This window comes from Dipteris shenzhenensis, chromosome 7 (genome assembly GCF_047967505.1).
Source record: "Dipteris shenzhenensis isolate YYH24624 ecotype China chromosome 7, Dip_SZ_1.0, whole genome shotgun sequence".
NCBI classification, from domain to species: domain Eukaryota; kingdom Viridiplantae; phylum Streptophyta; class Polypodiopsida; order Gleicheniales; family Dipteridaceae; genus Dipteris; species Dipteris shenzhenensis.
This window is the reverse complement of record NC_141602.1, coordinates 22476250-22492347: the sequence shown is the minus strand read 5'-3', so window position 1 is coordinate 22492347 and position 16098 is coordinate 22476250. Positions and strand designations below refer to the sequence as shown.

The 16098-nt window shown below is 39.5% G+C and overlaps 1 pseudogene; it reads right to left on the bottom strand.

Moving 5' to 3' along the window:
• Nucleotides 1-12201: 12201 nt before the first annotated feature.
• LOC147900108 (uncharacterized) lies at nucleotides 12202-13824 on the bottom strand (annotated as a pseudogene).
• Between the last annotated feature and the right edge of the window lie 2274 nt (nucleotides 13825-16098).

Here is a 16098-nt window from a genome sequence, read left to right as displayed (position 1 = left end):
AAATATATAATGCATAGACCATTAAAATATTTATGGCATTGTGTTTATGAAAAGCATAAAGAAAGTATACTGCCTACATGATTTCTGGTTGTCCATTATTAATGGCAAACAATAATTCTAAATACATTGAAATAGAGTCCAAAGTGCTACTTCTTAGAGCCCTTTTTGCCACTCTTGCTTGACTCTCCCTTGTCTTTCTTCTTTTTTCCTTTCATTTTTTCTTTGTCTTTTTTCTCGTCCTCTTCTAGCTTCATTTCCACAGGTGTGTCTCCTTCTCGTTCAATCCACCATTTGATCTCTTCAATTGAATCTTCTAAAATTTCTAGATCAAATTTGTTAGAATCTGAGGCATAACGGTCAACGCCGTCTTGTGTGCTAAGGATGAGAAATGCTCCAGGCAGAGTTCCCATCTCAAGAGGGTGTCCAACAATATCTTTGTATTGGATATATAATTGTTCTTAATATGTTTTCAAATCATCTTCAGTTGGAGCCATTGGAACCTATGAAAATACATCGTAATGTTAAACCACATTGAAAGATGGAGACGAAAATGGAGAGAGAGAAAGAGAGAAGGCACCTCCAGAACCTTCTATAGTATGCCAAGCTTGATCACACTCGAGCAAAATTGATTGGACCAGATGAGCTGGAGTCCTTTTCTTCCTCTTTCTCTCTCTATGGCTCTCACTAGACCTCTTTCTCTCTACTTCACAAACTGGTTTCCTACACTTATCCTCACTCTCTCTCTCTCTCTCTCTCTCTCTCTCTCTCTCTCTCTCTCTCTCTCTCTCTCTCTCTCTCTCTCTCTCTCTCTCTTTCTCTCCCTCTCTCTCGATTTCTCTACATTAAAAATTGAAAGGTATATCTTGGAAAAAACAAGTGATAGAGTTGAAAGAAAGTGATCCACAACATAAAGAATACAAAAGTGAAATTAATAGTTGACCAAAAAGGACAACACTACCTCAAAAAGGGTGCTTTTCTCACTTTACATCATTGTCTCTTCCCTCACTTTCTATCACTCTTGAAGGAGGGGCAGAGTCACTGTGCATCTCTCACTATCACTCCCTCACTTTCTTTCTTTCACTTTCCTTCCAAAACAATGGCCAGTTACTACATGACTTCATTTATTGAACTCAAATCCTATCTTAGATCCCTTTTGTATGGACCCATGAGGGGAAAATCATTCCAAGAGCATATGTTACGCACATGGCTGCTTGATTTGAACTCCTCAGAAGAGGTGAATATCTTATGCACATGGTTGCTTCTTTTAATCATGTACTTCTTATGCTAACAAGCTAAAATTTCATACATGATATGGTGGCAACTAGAAGCTATATTGAATGAAAGGTGAAGTTGAGGAAAGCCAAGAGCAAAAATAGGAGTTGTTGAATGCTTACAAGTCGATGGAAGATTTGAAACAAGTTGTGAGGAGAGTCTGTGAGGAGATTTGCAATGCCAATCCTGGTTATCTATGGGCTCCGAATTTAAAGTCCTCTTGTTTTCACAAAGCCAATGCCATAGTAGGCACTTTGGAGGACATTTGCTCTCTCTAATGGTGTAATAGTCAAGTGATGGAAATTTACTTCCACAAAGACTTATGTGTCAGATGTACAGATCAAAGCGATATTGAGGGTTGCGAAATTCCCAACCCTAAATATTGCTTTCATTTGTACACTATATAGTGGTGTGTAAAGAGAGAGAGAGAGAGAGAGAGAGAGAAGGGGGGGAACTGATAGAGAAATGAGAGATAGAGAGAAGTTAGGGACTGACACAGAGAGATAGAGAGGGGGGGGAAGAAGTGCTTTCTCAACTGTCACATCATCTACTACTACTGTTGCATCATATACTATTGTGCTCCTATTGTTGCATTATCTGTTGCTCTTGTTGCATCATTTGTTGTTATTGCTACCACTATAGCATCATCTGTTGCTACTGCTACTATTGTTGCATCACCTGTTGTTGCATCATCTATTGTTACTGCTGCTATTGTTGCATCATTCGTTTCTCATAAAGAAATGAATCTACAAAATTGTCTCGAATGTTACTGCTTTAGCAACATCATCATCATCATCATCAAATAGTAAAGAGAATGGAGAAAGTAGATAAATGTATAAGAAAGAGAGAGAGAGAGAGAGAGAGAGAGAGAGAGAGATGTACAAATGAAAGCAATATTGAGGGTTGGGAAATCCCCAACCCTCAATATTTCTCTCATTTGTACACTATACAGTGGTGAAGAGAGAGAGAGAGAGAGAGAGAGAGAGAGAGAGAGAGAGAGAGAGAGAGAGAAGTTAGGGACTAACACACACACACACACACACACACAGAACTGAGAGAGAGGGAGAGAGAGAGAGAACTGACAGAGGGAGAAAGAGGGGGGGAATTGACACAGAAGTGAGTGAGAGAGAGAGAGAGAGAGAGAGAGAGAGAGAGAGAGAGAGAGAGAACTGACACAGAGAGAGGGGGGGCAGAACTGACACAAAAATGAGAGAGAGAGAGAGAGAGGGGGGGGGAGTGGTAGATAAATTAGAGAGAGATAATTCTCACACACACACACACACAGGGAGAGAGAATCTATGCTCTGAAATTGTAGTTCTCGTATATATGTGTTATACATATCTTTATTTATTCATTTTTTTGTAAATGCTCTATGTAGCATTTTTCAATGGGACGCTTGTTGTAGGAGTGACTAAGTCCATGACTAGAGTAGTGTCGATGCAGTCGAATAACCTCTAAAGTTGTACCTTTCAAGACAACTATAAATAGCTAGAGATGGGTAACTAGTTTTAGTATACAATGGAAATAGAGATAATGATGACCAAATTGTGAGAGTGTAGATGTTAGCAGAACTTCCAATCCAGTGAGTTTAGGGGGCAGCTATTGTAATTTTATCCATTACTAGCTCTTGCTTCAATGGTAGCCGCGAAGTTGTGGAAGGACTTACGAATTATGGGAGTTGGTTTATTATAGTAGGAGAAGACGTTGCATGCTCTTATGGATTATGGGAGTTGGTTTATTAGTAAAAGAAGAGCCTTCATGCTCTCAATTGGAAATGGTTAAACCCTCATCAACCTCTCACTTAGGACTTATGTTTTATGATCTCAGGTGCAGTTTAGCATAAATTCCAATGGCAAGGATGAAGGCTATTGCCAGGAAAATGGATAGGGGTCCCCCAATAGCAAAATTGGCAACGTCTAAAGGATTGGATTCACATCCAAGAAAAGGGAAGCCAATGCATCTTCTCCAACGAGCCAAAAAGAGAAGATTTACACAGAAGGTCAATACTTTAGTAGAGATAAGAAGTGCCCAAAAAGCCATGGGACTCTACATTCCCAAGGCTCTTCTCAAATGCTTGTTAGGGAAGTTTGTGATGGTATGAACTTTATAGGCCTTGGATGCCAATGGCAAAGTACAGCTATTTGGGCATTACAGGTAGCTACCGAGGACTTTTTCATAGAGTTTTTCGCGGATACATTTCTTCTTGCAACCCATAGCCACAGCGTGACAATCATGGCAAAAGATATCACCACTTTAAAGATGGTGAGATGGAGATACCACAAACTCCTGAAGGCTACAGATATGACAGACATGAAGATGAGAAATATTTTGCTTATACCACCTGCTCAAATGCTAAAACAAGATGAGGTGGCTATAGAGGAACTCACTCAAGTGGCTCATGGAATAAAAACAAGAGCAAAAATAGCCTTCGAGGAGGTGTAGAGGAATAAATATAAGGAAACCAAGCATCTTTGTACCTCATCCACTAATCTAGATACTGCAAAGCTAGAGCCACATGTTCTCAAGCGTCTACATACATTGGGACTACTGTAAGGATAAGGTTTGCAGATGAAGAGTCAATCAAAGATTTTATCCTAACAGAAGATTGTCTTAAAGCAATCACAAACAGAGCAGGACAAGTTACTGATATAGTTATCCTTATAGGACTCAGGTAGATTTTTCTTTTTATGTATCGATTTAGAAAAGCACTTATTTTGAACACTATTCTGAATTTGATTTGCAACTTACTCAAAAAAAAGCCACATGAGGAGATTCAAGTTATGGTTCATATTGTGGACCCACCTATCTCCTTTAAAATGAGGGATCCCAGGGAGCCGGTGGACCAGCTTGTGAAGTGGTTAACATATTGCAATTTTAAATCTGTGAACTTAATTACCATCCCTTACCACTCAGATTGAGTGATTATTAAGTACATTGCATAAGGAGCTAGATTGTTATTTTCAATACACAAATGCTAATCTTTACTGCATTTGTCAAATAAAGTCGACATTGGATCTTAGCTTGTATCCATCTCCCATCAGAAGGATGCTTCTGCTTCAATTCAATTACAGATACTCATCCAGAGATCGATCTGTAAGTGAATTTTTGAATGCATAAAATAAGTATCGTAATTTTTTAAAATAACAAAGTATTTCTTTTGTAGAAAGTTGTTCACGCTTGCATATGCAACTTGTAGTGGTCTGAAGAGACTATCTTTTGCACTCGATTTCTATGAAAAAAATTCATTGAAGTTGGGAGCAATTGAGCCGCTGCATTTGGACATAAGACATAAAATTGTTTGCCCTCTCATTACTTTTTTAAAATTAATTAGAATAATTTTATGCTTACAAGCGACTGGATGGTGTTATGGATAAATTTGACCAAAGTAAAAAGGCATAAATATGAGTGTGTGCTTGTATGTGTGGCAATAGTATAATAAAATATGGAGTGCATAGGGCCCAGGGTTGAGGTGGCGGAGCATGACCATGTGCCACCCTTCCATGTAAAAGGACCCATAAGGTGTGTTGTACATAATCCACGGTAGTAATATTATAAAATGTTAAGGTGGCATGGTTCCTCCATGTGCCACCCCTCCACCTAGGTAGTCCCATGGCTGCATTTAGTGAGATATGGCCCGAAGTCCATGGGGAAAGTAATATAAAATAGGTGGAGATGGATATTATATTGGGTTATTCCCTCCATATAGGATAGGCCCATGTGGGGAAGTTATAGAAGGTCCAAGAGTGCCAGCTAAATAATAGGGAAAGTAGGATGAGGTGGCAAGATTCCTTGTGCCAACCCTCCACTTGTCCTCCTAGATGTTTGAACGTATTATAAAATTGGGAAGAGACTAAGGGAGTATCATAGATTGGGATATGGGAGTTGATATGTGTGGAAAAATGTGGCCAAGCGTTATCGCACACAATTGAGAGTGCGTAACCACCTAGCCCACATGGGAGACTCTTCCACACACATCATGCATGTGGGAGGATGCATTTATTAGGAGAGACCCTCTCTCTTGGCTATAAAAGGAGGGGGCTATTCCTTGATGGGGCACTCATTCTTGTAAAGCCACCTAGCTGGTACTTTGATTTCCCCCTTCCCTTCCTTTTAAATAAAGCATGGCCCTCTTCCCTTGATGTCTCCATCTTTACATTCCTCCTCCCATCATGTACATGCTTCTCTTCCCCCTCTCCCTTTCCCCTTGTGCCATAGTCTCCCTCTTCTTACCCTCCCTTCTAATCCCTTTTCCCCTCCCATGATAACGTTTTGCCCTCACGTTCTCCTTTCCTCTATGGCCCTTGAGCGTTGCCATGTTTAGTGTCTAGCCTCTTGTCCTGATTTCTTTTCTAGGTAACAGAACTGGTGTGGCTACTGGGATCGAAATCTCTATGGCTAGTGGTGTAAAATCTGTTACTCCTACAACTGGGTGCGACTCTGTGGCCTCTTCCATGTGCAGTTCTCTACTTTTGTGCCTCCAAACTGCATGCCTTCCCTGTCTCTATGGCTGCAAAACCTCCCTGCTTCTGCACTTCCAGTCGGCCTGCTTTCTGCTTGCAGTTCCTATGTGTATTCCGGCCGGTGAATCTTCTGCTCGTACCGGTCACAGCTATAGAACTGCAACATCTGTGCTCCAACATGCGCATTTGTGCATCCACTGTGTACACCCGTGTGCATCACGAACAGATCCTAACGGTGTTTTGGGCTCCTGTGTCTTCTGGTCGCGGATAGTTTTTATGGGTTTCTGCAAAACTGTAACAGATCCCGTGCCCCCTCTCCCTTCTCTTCTTCTCTTTCTCTTCTCCTTCTCCTCTCCTCTCCTCTCTTTTTATTAAAGAGTAGGATTTGAACCCAAGACCTCCCCCTTCACAAAAGGGAGACTTATCATTGGGCCAACAAATAGGAAGTGATGAAAATGTAATGATTTTTGCTTATATATTGAAATCTCGAGAACTGTAACTCTCTAACCGTGAGGAGTTTACTCTTGCCATAAACATCTCCTACTAAATCGCCGATTCGAAACTTTTCCAAGCCCACTTCACGGATGCACGCCATAAGAGGAGGGTGGATATTTATGTCACTTCTCGAGAGTTTAAGGATTTTGTGCCTGGTCCTCTGCGCCTTATGGCTACTAATTGGCGAGATCTCTTTCTTGATCTTCATGTCAATCTGCAACAACTAATCATACAGTGCATTGCTCAAGGAGACGACGTGTGGGATGATACACCGTGGATGATTCAAGGTGAAGAACTAATGATACGCTGGGAGGACTTTGATTTCAATTGGTGTTTGGAGTCCTCACATAGGAGGATAAGTTGGATGGCACCAATTTTCCCCCTAGGTCTTACATATTATGAAAAGTATGAAAGAATTTTAAAATCTTGCATATTTATCAAAGCATATACCTTATGATTTGTGGGATGAAGGATCTTAATTTTATTATGCTTCCCTTGCATATTTAAAATTTTTCCAAGAAATCCATGCATATTTTACATGGACCTTGTATCTCACATGCCCTAGATTTTGGACAAGGATAGTAACATAATACATATGAGTTGTCGCCTAAGGAATTCATCCTTATTGCAGTCTATATAATATTGTGACATGGACTACAACCATATGAATGTAGGTGTTGTCATCCTTCAATCTTGCAATTAACTTGTTTGCTCCCTCGCATTGAGAACATGCATCAAAAGACAAAAATGTTGTAAGAATTTACATTGAAAACAAGCAATTTTAAATGAAGGAGTAATTAAAATAATTTATATGATAATACATAATATAATTATTATAACCACACATAGTGTGGGTGGGGAGGCAGCGCACTTCCTACCCCCATGAACCCTTCCCCTAGACATCGAGGTAAAGGCATCGAGAATATTAGCATTGAGAATAAGTCTCATAAATGGATAAGATACTGACATATTACATGAATGTCCATAGCTGTTTTGTATTGAAAGAGTGTTTTGTCAGGATTTTGTGCATATACCCATTGTTTGGCTTAGTTTTTGGGAGCACATTTGGAGCTTTAGCAGACATTACAATCAGTTTGCAATCCACTCCAGAATTTGGGGCTTTGTGATTTTAATTGCAATTTTTGCAGAGAAATTAGGGCTTTTGCAGACAGAGTGCAAATTTTGCAACATTTAGGGCTTATAGTCTATTTGTCCTCTTTTGTATGCAATTTCCCATAAGAAATTGGGGCTTTTGCATTTGGGTTGCAATTTTGCAATGAAAAAGAAATTTGAGAGTTTTGCAGACATTTCTAGACCTAGTTTGAGTAATATTGCAGACATTTGAAGATTTTTACAGATTTTCTTTGTAGATTTTTGAGCATTTGCAAAGCATTGTGGTGCATTTCGAGCCTTTGATAGGATGTGATAGTACTTGTCACTGTGGGAAGATTTTCTTTAGCAGACTTTAATTGTGCATTTTGCATCCTAGGAAGGGATTTTACTTGATCAGGTTACTGTGTTGTTTAGTTTATCTTGTAAAAACGATTTAGAACGGCAAGCATTATTTATTGGTGGCCACGGATTATGTGACTCGGTGGGCAGAGGCCAAGGCATGATGACACCTAGAGCTTCTTCGAAGGGTGGGATGCTCCCCAAGCTTGGGGGGAGATTTGGCACATCTGAGATGAGTACTCAGCACTCATTTTTGGGCTACAAAAGGCACAAGAACGTCATGTCAAGCAACTTGAGGTGCAAGGAGATTCTCAACTAGTGTGTGAACAAGTTAGTGGAAGGTGGAAGGTGCGAAGCAAAGGCTTGGTTCCATCACATCAACAAGCATTGGAACTTTGCAACCAATTTGAAGCGGTAAAAAGTCAGCATATCCCTCGAGCTCAAAATTTAGTTGCTGATTTCTTGGCACCTGAAGCTTGTACTTCAATCACTCATGAAACAAGTGGAAGCATCGCCCCAACAAAACTACAAGCCACGAAGGAGGGTGATCATTTGTAAGGAATGCAAAGGTTGTGGTCATCATGAAACTAAGTGTCGGGCATATTTGATACGAGCTTACCGACTTCGAAAGATCATCAGAAAGGTCCTCAGGGACATTGCTCAAAAGAAGGATGCCAGACCACACACCCCTTGAAGAAATAGCATGGTGATTACGAGAATTGGAAGAAGCTAAAGGTGATGTTCAAGCTCTCGAACTGTTGACATTTGTCATGGCATTCTTGTTTGCCTTGATGAACAACCTCATGCAGCGCCATGTCTCTAACCTCGCTTGTAAAGATGGATGTGATATCATGAGGGTTGGTCCTTTTAAGATTGTGTATGTGCTATTATATGCTGAAGATTCTTCCCGTGTAGTATTTCACAATACACCAGTCACACCCTACCCTGCCTATGTGTGCTTTGTGTATGTATCTTCACTTGATTTTTAGTTCAAGCTTCCCCTTTCCATTGTTTGCTAGTAGATAAGCCTCATTTTGCCTCTCTCTTTTTCATTTTCCAAGCATGGCAGACATTCCCATGTTCTGTGGTCGGGTTGAAGAAAATCCAAATGAGTATCTTGTGGCCTTTAAGCACTGTTGTGTTTCTCCCAACTTTCTTATTGAAGATAGATGGTTGTTGGTTCTTCCCACATTCTTAGATGATTTTGCCAAGGTGTGGTACGAGAAGCAGACTAATGAAGTTCATGAAAGCTGGCCCCATTTGATTGCAGCACTGGTCGAGTATTTCAGCAAAGAAGAGGAGCCTGAGAATGTTCATCTGTTGATAGTGAGGTTGAGGCAAGAAGAAGGAGAGACAGCGCATTGATATGTGGATTGAGCAGTTGGGCTCTTGGATTGCCTAGTAGCTATGCATCCAGATAATGAGGGGTTTGTTGCCAGAATGACTCAGTATGTGTTGAGCCATATGGTGTCTGGTTCAGCTGATGAGTTTCATCTCAAGTTGAAGTCGGAGGACCCAAAGACCATGGAGCACGTAAAGGCAATTGCAGTGAAGTTTGATAGAATGTCTAGTGATTTAGTCATCATTCCTCCTTTCACTTTTGCAATGATAGTCAAGGTGTCTCATGGTGGATCCATCTTAGCAAAACCTCTTCCTCCCCCATCTTCTCCCCCTACTCTGTAATATGTATCCCCTACCCCTATTGGTGTACCTCCAACTCCTGATATTGTGAAGATTATTGATGAGCTTCGCATTGAATTGATGGAATTAAAAAGTAAGGCTACTCTTGGTCCACATGATAAGTCCCAGTTGGTTTGTCACGGTTGCAATCAAAAGGGGCACTACCGCTCAGAGTGTCCAAATGTTCCTCAAGTGCATCTCATGGAGACTTCCAAATCAGTTACTGGGGGGTTAGATAATGATGAGATTGAATGTGGCAATGATAGTGAATCAATTCCCTCTGAAAGCTGTAGTGAATCCGCAAATGATAATGAGCCATATGGACTTCACATACCCTACCAGATTGCATTGAATCCTTAAGGTTCTCTTTCTCCTCCTTTGGATTTTTCTTATGATAAAGAATTCGAGGGTCTTGATGGACTGTTCGATGATGAAAGCATCAATGAGCTCAAAGTCTTGATAGTAAGGGCCGACAACAGTGAAATCCTCACCCCTTCTTCTCCCCTTGATGTTGTGAGTCTCTTGGAACCTGATGTGATTATATGTAGTGATAGCATGGTAGAGATGTTTGAAATGTGCTCAAAAGATGCTTTGATGGATATTGAAGAACAATGTAACCAACTCTGGGCTGAGCTTATTAATGAGAAAGTCATGGTGTTAGATGAAGTGTTGAGCAGTAAGGATGAAGTTGAGGCCAAGAAGTTGATGGATGTGATGCATGTTGAAAAGGTCTTGATTGTATCTCTTGATGATTTCACAAGGTATGATCCCACGATTGATTTGGAAAGGAGCTCCGAACTATTCTTGCAAGAGTCAATGTGGGATGGTGTTTTCTATCAAATGATAGATTTCCCTCCATATGGGGGGGAGTATGTTTTGGAGGTCCTTCCATCCCAAACTGGGGGGAGTGACCCGCTCCTGTGTGCTTTGATGTAGCATCTAGGTTTTGTGGCCCTTTTGAGTAGTAATTGGTTTGTATTTGATCTAGGGCATGAGGAGATGGTAATGACACCATAGACTATTTTTGATTGAGGAAAGTATAATGGGCGTGAGGAGATGGCAGTGACACCATAGATTGTTTTGATCAAGGAAAGTATAACGGTAAATGAACACAGACTCTTGGATCTATTGAGGTCCAAGATCATTTCCAGAAACCACATGAGAGGAAGGTGTTCAACAAAGGGATCTCAAGCTTTTCCTTGTTGTGTTTTTTTCCTAGCCAGGGAAATGCTATGCATTCCCTGCCTAAGGGGGGGGACTGTTATGGATAAATTTGACCAAAGTAAAAAGGCATAAATATGAGTGTGTGCTTGTATGTGTGGCAATAGTATAATAAAATATGGAGTGCATAGGGCCCATGGTTGAGGTGGCAGGGCATGACCATGCGCCACCCTTCCACGTAAGAGGACCCATAAGGTGTGTTGTACATAATCCATGGTAGTAATATTATAAAATGTTAAGGTGGCATGGCTCCTCCATGTGCCACCCCTCCACCTAGGTAGTCCCATGCCTGCATTTAGTGAGATATGGCCCAAAGTCCATGGGAGAAGTAGTCGATTTCCCCCTTCCCTTCCTTTCAAATAAAGCATGGCCCTCTTCTCTTGATGTCTCCATCTTTACATTCCTCCTTCCATCATGTACATGCTTCTCTTCCCCCTCTCCCTTTCCCCTTGTGCCATAGTCTCCCTCTTCTGACCCTCCCTTCTAATCCCTTTTCCCCTCCCATGATAACGTTTTGCCCTCACATTCTCCTTTCCTCTATGGCCCTTGAGCGTCACCAATTTGTGTTAAACTTCAGAGCTAGGATGATTGTAGATCTCCTTAAATACACGTCCTCATTACCACAAGCGAAAAGCACCGAGGAGGAAAGCTCTAAGAAATTAGATGAGGGACAAAGCTCAAAAGTGATGGAAGACCTCACCCTAGAGCAGGATGAGGCTCCTTTGATAGGACTAAAGAACCATGAGGCCCAACCTCAGATGCCTCCACAATACACTGAACTTGGACATGAGGCCCCTCCTCCAGCCCCTCAAAGTACTGAGCCTAGACCTAAGGATCATGAGCCCCTTCCCCATCCATTTACTGATGTTGGACCTGAGAATCCTTTACAAACTTTGGAGCCTCCTAGTTGAGTTGAGGCAAATTGTACTCTTGCAAGTTTGTAATGCATAATGACATTTAATGAAATTCATCTATATTTGAGACTCTAGTTTGTAATCCATAGAGCAAGAGCGAGAGAGAGAGAGAGAGAGAGAGAGAGAGAGAGAGAGAGAGAGGAAGAACAAGAAGAAGAATATATTATCGTCCTCTGAAGACCAAAAATCGGCCTATGGGATGTGAAACAATACAAAACCTTACATACATAAAGACTCATGAATATGGACATGTATGGATTACAAACTTTGAATGAAAATTTGTTACAAGAGCAAAGAAACCGATTCTCCATTGTTTTTTGTAAGCAATAAAAAATCTAGTTACAATGTTGATTATGACTGTAATTTGAGAGCCAAAACTATAGTAGAAGTTAGACTTCTCTGATTCCAACAATATGAGCCTAGAAAGTCTCAACTACTAGAGAGAAGGCAAGATCAGAACATGGAAGAGAAGGTGGTGTACGAGGAAAAGGCACAACAGAAGCTCCTTGGTCAACCTTCTTCATAGGATCATCCACTATTGCTTGAATGGCACCGATTGTCTTCGAGTCATAGCATCCACCATTGCCTTAATGGCACTGATTGTTTGAGGATCATCAGTTTGTTTAACAATATAATGTATAATGTTTTTCCATCGCCTCACAATTGTATACTATGAAAAAAATAATTTCTACCTATAATCATGAACTTTAAATTATCTCAATAATTCCATTTAGGATATCTCTACATAGAATTCTCCGTTCCCTTTGCTCCAATACCTATCAACATCTCATCAACATGTAGTGTAAATCAATGATTCATACAATAATATATAAAAAATATTGAGTCACATCAACTCTTTGTTTACGTGAATCTTGTTATTCAAAATGAATGAGAATCTTTCTGCAACACTACCCTTTGTCTCCACGTGAATGTCCTGGCATAATTGAGCAAGTGTGCAGCATTAGCTGAGTGATATAATTCCCAATAAATTGTCATTCTCGTTAATGGTGATATCCAATGCTTTCAAAAGAGTTCAAATCTTGATCCATTGGAACCAATTGGTTCCCAATCATTCTACTGCATTTATAGTAAAATGTTAATATGAAATTTTGAGTGGCAATCATGTACTTCAGTTTAATGGAGTTGTGCACAACTTGACAATATACTTGGTTGGATGTTATCATGCCCCAACCATAATCCAAGAAGTCAAGAATTCTTTCAGCACCATTTGTAGAGAAAGAGAGCATCATCTTGCAAATCTTGATAGAAAATTTATTAAATAGATCTACAAAGACTATTATTGGCATGCAAATAGTTATTTTGTTAATTCTACTAGCAATTCCAGGCCGTAAGGATCATTGTACTTTTGAAAACAACCTGGCTCTATATGACTCTGCTACAGCACCATGAGAAATTGGCCAATCAATGGTATTCCATGCTAGAAGAGCTAGTTTCTTCAACACACCATGGGTGTTGTCTTTATCCAATAGTTGGTAAAAATGGTCATAGAAAAAGACTCCTAACTGAGCTAAATGTGCTACCAATCTACCTTGATACTGGAACTCTCCTATGGACCCATGTAACACATCCATGAATCCTAAAATGCATTCGGTAGGCTACCACTGCTCATAAGATGAACGATATATATCTGAAAATAAAAATAAAGACATTGAGGTTTAGGAAATTCTCTGATTATGAAATAAAAATTTTATATGAAGTCACTCACAATTTGGCCTATGTTGTGGAAGATAAGTTGAATAATTCTCTCGCAACACAAGTTCTCTATGCATGTACACATGTTGAACCAATATTTCCTTTATTGATTTCATCCCCTCCTTGGTTCTAAAACCTTTCACCCTACCCTTCCAAGATGCCAAAAAGAGATTACTTAAACGTGGCTTCTTCCTTTTGTTTGGTTGCATGAGCACCCAACTTCCTTTTGATACAGTCAATCTTTGCCAAGAGCCATCCAGTGTAACCTTGTTGGCAACATCGATGAAAGATATAGAGGAAAGAGGTCGACGAGTGAGGGAGCTCACATCTATAGCTTCATCCTCGACAGTCTAATCAACACAACGTTTGGCACAAGAAGGCTTCTGATTATCGATGCATGCCATTGAGACTAGTATCCAAACTTTTACTCAAATAGCTAAAACTCAATGGACATATCAAAGAGCACGCATTGGACTCTAGTCTTGAATAACCATGATCTTCTTATTCAAAAATTAAGAATATTATCAATGAGAGAGATTGACAAAGCAATGATATGGTTCTCGTACCTTGCACTTAAATATTATGATCAACAACACTTCCTGAAAAGCTAAGACCATGGAAAACTTTCAAAAGTTACATTCCATTCTTATACAACATCTTTATAAATACACTCTTGTTCACCAAAAACTGAAAGAATGTTATCCAACTTAACACTTTGACATCTTAAATATCAAAAAAAAGAGATTGAAAAAACAAAGAGCTCGTTGTTGTACCTTTCTCCTCGATATTTTGATTAACAAAGCTTCTCAAAGAGCGAGGTCCTGTCAATGGTTTGCCATAAAAACTTGCAAAAGTTATATTCTAGTCTGCATCATTTTGATAAACACACAGTTTTGCACAGGCATAGATTAGATTCAAAGAGAGAGATTGACAATGGAACGGGCTTGCTTTTATACCTTGGTCCTAGAGGTACTTCGAGTTCTAGTTTTCCGTTGCAACCCAAAACTCGTGAAAAGAAACCCAATCCACAGGATGAAGGAATGTATACGAGGAGGAAACCAAGAGAGAGAGGGAGGGAGTGAGAGAGATAGAGGGAGGGAGAGGGAGAGGGAGAGGGAGAGAGAGAGAGAGAGAGAGAGAGAGAGAGTGAGAGAGAGAGAGTGGGAAGCATAATTTGGGAGGGCAGAGTAGTTTGGGGGGAAAGCACAGTTCAGATAATTATGTGCTTTGAATGGGACATTGTCAGGTAGTAGAATCGTGTCAGTAGCTCGACTAAATTTTTTAATTGTTTTTTACAATTGTACATTAATAAAATATTCTTTCTTGCTCTAACAATCTAGATACAACTCAAATTTTTATTATTTTTCCACATTACATTGGCTCTATGGCCATTGGTTGAGAGCTATTTTTCATTTTCGCCAAAAGGCCCCAAAATGAGCTCCCTTTTTTCCTAATGGCACATGCATTGACCCCCATACACATGATTTTATCAGTGAAGGATTTAAGTTTAAAGAACTATGATTTACAACTAGAGAAATGCAATAGGACATGCACACCTACATGCCATATGAAACGTGCATAATCCATGCATACAACATGATACAAAATGCATTTTATGTAGAATTTTATGTAGAATGCATACATGCAACATGGTAGAGAATGTATTTTATATAGAATGGATGCATGATAAATGCATTTTGTGCATGGAATGAAAATTTTAGAAAATGTATCTCCCTGTTTGAAAGATTTTAGGTGCCTATATATCTAAGGAGTCATAAGCATGGGGAGTAGGAACCACTCCCTAGGTTGGTGGGCCCTAGGGTGGGTCTTAATATCAAAAAATTGCCTCTCAAATCCAAATCATCAAAAACCTAATGGGCTCCATATATAAGTGGGGGATAGTACTATTATTGCTAGTACTAGAGCTGTTAACATTGTTACCATTGGTACTAGATACTTTACTACTGTTGGGAAGATCATTAGTAATGACATTTTAATTTTCCACAAAGTTTACCGCACCGATACTAATGGCCTTTATTTATGGTAGTGCTCCTTATACCAAAGGTTTTATTAGCACTAGCTATTCAAACTACTGGTGGTAGATTGCCAATTTCTAACCTTTTAATACTAAGCAAGGTTTTTCCATGAGTACGTCCATCATATGTCAATATAGCACGTGGATTCAACAAAAGGGGCTTTTAAATAGCAATAATTCACAAATTTCACACAAAATATACTTACAGAAGGGGTTTCTTTAATTAGGATACTAGGGAAAATTCGTAAGATTAAATTATATTAAAGCCTTATGTCAGTTAATAGATAAGGGTTTTTAATAGTACCCTTTGAATGCATATGAAACATGTGGTTTTCAAGTAGTAAACCCCCCAAGTTGACAACATCTCCTTTAAAGAGGTTCATCTTTCCACATGGCACATTACTACACATAAATTACCAAAAATGGTAGTCGATGATGTACAGCAACAACCATAGCTCATGACACGACAAATCTTGTACATGGATTTTTTATGTCATTTGACGATCCTTTCACAATAAATAGAGAATGAACAACATGTAAAAAACAAGCTATGATAATAAGTTATGATTAATACTTATTAAAAATAATCAAGTTAAGAGTCTTGTCATGACCATCATATTGTATCAAATAAAAAAGTAAAATCATAAGACCTGGTGTGCCAATCATGAGAAATGAGGACCTAAGTAATCATGAGATATGCATCTTCCTTTAAAATTTCCTTTTAATGAATGAAAATTTACATGAACACATTTATTGATGCAAGCACAAGGCCCAACATCATGACGAGTATTAGGCTTATATATGCCCCATTAATATTCCACAATTATATATATGTGGCAGTGAGTGCTACAAGATA